Source organism: Penaeus monodon, chromosome 15 (assembly GCF_015228065.2).
Source record: "Penaeus monodon isolate SGIC_2016 chromosome 15, NSTDA_Pmon_1, whole genome shotgun sequence".
In the NCBI taxonomy this organism is placed as follows: domain Eukaryota; kingdom Metazoa; phylum Arthropoda; class Malacostraca; order Decapoda; family Penaeidae; genus Penaeus; species Penaeus monodon.
The window spans coordinates 22,310,833-22,313,854 of NC_051400.1; positions in this window are offsets into that span (position 1 = coordinate 22,310,833).

Below are 3,022 nucleotides of genomic sequence, written 5' to 3' on the forward strand. Positions count from 1 at the left end.
TTTAAAATTTGTCAGATTTGATGCCAGTTTTTGAACTGTCTTTGCCGCGGTGGTGGGGACACAGTATGTGTGCGCGAGCGTATTTTAAAATGTACACATATAGTGTATGCGTGTGGTTTAAAGCAGTTTCATGAGTCGCCCCCTTTTGGCACGTGTTTAGAAGGTAATTCCCTTTTTTCTGTTAAATAAAATTTAATTTAAAAAAAGCAGGGGGGGAAAAAAAATTCCCCCTTTGGTAGGTAAAAATTAAACCCAAAAATTAAATTTTTTCCCTACCTTACCTCCCAAAAAAATGAATTTATCAATTCTATTGTTGATGTTTCATTTTTGAAAGCCTTTAAACCCGGGCCGTTGTGGGGCCTTTTTTTAGTGGGGTTTACCTCTAAAATTTTTATTTCTAAAGCTGTCAAAAGGGGGGAGTACATGTAGGCCTAGGAGCTGTAAATTTTTTTTACTTTGAAATCAGTAAAAAGTTTTTGCATTGCCTGGGCCTTTAAAATGTGATGATCCCTTTTTTCAAAAGCGCCCATCCTTTACCCTGTGTTTAAACTGCCCCATTTTTTTTTTTAAAGGTGTTGTGGCACCAAAGTTTTTTTTGGGATCTCCGTGCAGTTTGTAGGAAGAAAATTTGGGCTGTTCACTATAAAGATTTGGGTTACCCTTTTAAAACCTGGTAAACTGTTTCTACCTTACAGGCATGGCGGATAGGGGGGGGTTCACGGTGGATCGGGTCCCAGAAACAATCGCCGAGGTGATGCAAATTAGCAGTAAAATGCAGGCAAACCTTAAATTTTTTTTCAAAAACAGGTGGAGTCTGAAGCTTTTTGCCCGATGAAGTTTATTTAAAAGCTGAGGGCATCGACTGCGAGTCTGAGCATGGGAAAATGATGTAAAAATGATTCTGTTAGCACGGAAACATGGTTCCTTTTAGGGGGTGGGTCCCTTTTTCGATGAGCTGCCCCGGCCTTTTTTCACAACCAGTCTAGATTTCCCGAAGATGATGGTTTAGTGGGCTACTGTTCAGGGGGGGATTTTGATCTGAATATTTTGATGAAAATATGACTATAATTCATTTTTCTGGGAGGGTGAAGAGGGATTGTCATGATAGCGGGTGGGGGATCTCAGAGAGGGGTTACGTGTTTTGGGTAATCAATTTCCAATTCCCTTCTGCTTGTCTGCATTGCTTGGAATTTTACAGTTTAAAACCCCAACCTTTCCAAAAAAATCCGCGTACTCTGCGTCCACTCCCCCTGGTGTGTTTGTCCATAAAAGGGCTGGTGGACATACCCCCACTTCGGGAAAAAATAGGGGGTTGTTTCCAAACTTGAAGGCTAACCCAAGCGAAATTGAAAAAAGGAACCCTTTCATTAGTTTTCAGGGTTAATATTGATGGCTTGCCAATATTCAAGAGTTAAACGGGGCAATTTTGGCCAATTGGGCATGGTTGATAATTTATCACAGAAGGATCCATTTGAAATTGGTGTTACTATGGGACATCAAAGCCAACTTGTAATGTTGCGTACCTCTCCCTTTTTAAAGATGAGCTGAATCAACTCTCTGAGACAGGCATCAATTGCTTTGGGATCAATTTCAGTGTCCGTCTTTCAGCATTAATATGCGATGCACTGCTCGATCATTTGTAAAGGGTACTAAAGGCATAATGGATACAATTCATGTGAAAGGTGCACTATTCAGGAACTTGGTGTGGCAGAATGACATTCCCGATTCTTGATGCTCCACTCAGAGATGATGCAAGTTTTGATGCTCGGGATGATGAAGCTCATCACACAGGTTCTTCCCCATTAAGTGGTTGTCTGGGAATGGTTAGCCAGATACCTCTCGATTATATGCACCTTGTTTGTTTGGGAGTTAAGAGACGTCTGTTATTGCTGTGGTTGAAGGGTCCAAAAAAGCAGCGCATTGGTGGAGCACAATCTCGTGAAATTTCTGGTCTCCTCGAATCTCTCGGCAGTGATGTGCCATGTGAATTTGCAAGAAAACCTAGGTCTCTTAACTGAAATAGACCGTTGGAAGGCCACAGAATTCAGGCAGTTTTTACTGTACACAGGCCCATTAGTACTAGCTCAAAGCAAACTTGATGACAGTGTCTACAAACATTTCTTCTTGTTGTCAGTTGCTATGCGCATTCTCCTGAGTCCTGCATTTTGTGCTAATCCAGAAATGATAGACTACTCAGAAGAACTTATTCTCAAGTTTGTTGAGTATTTTGGTGAGTTTTATGGAAAGGAATTCTTGGTCTACAATGTCCATTGTCTAATTCACCTCCCACAAGATGCGAGGGTGTTTGGCAGTCTTGACAACATTTCATGTTTCCCCTTTGAAAATTTCCTTGGCAAGATAAAAAAAAATTGGTGCGCAAACCCTCTCAGCCACTTCAGCAAGTTGTCCACAGGCTCACTGAAAAAAGTCAAAGACTTTAGTGCAGGTCACTGATAAAGGTCCACGATGCAGAAAATTGCACATCTTTGGTCCCATCCTGAATGCTATACTTCAAGGGTATCAGTACAAAGAATTACATCTCCCTTGTGGAGTCATGTCAACAGCCAAAGGAGATAATTGCATTCTGGTCAATGACAGGGTAGTCATGGTGAAGAATATTGTGGTTTCCAAGGGAACAGAATACGTTGTTTCAAAAGTTTCGACATTCTGATAATTTCTTCCGCTACCCACTTGAATCTACAAATCTTGGTATTTCCCTTGTGTCCATGTAAAACTCATCTCTAGATTACACCCCTGTGGCAGACATTCAAATAAAGATGGTCCTTCTTCCTCACTCTTCTCAAGGTGATAAGGCTTCTTATCTGGCCATACCTTTGCTTCATAATTGATGGTACAGTTAATGGGTGTTGTAGGTATAGTTCATGAAGCTGTGGTTTAGGGACGAGGTGGAGTTTTTTGCAAGTTGGCCGATATCGTTTAATTTTTATGAATGGACAGTTTTGGAATTGTACTAATTGACTTAACTTAAATGTAGAAAATCGATTTCAAAGGTTTGAGAATT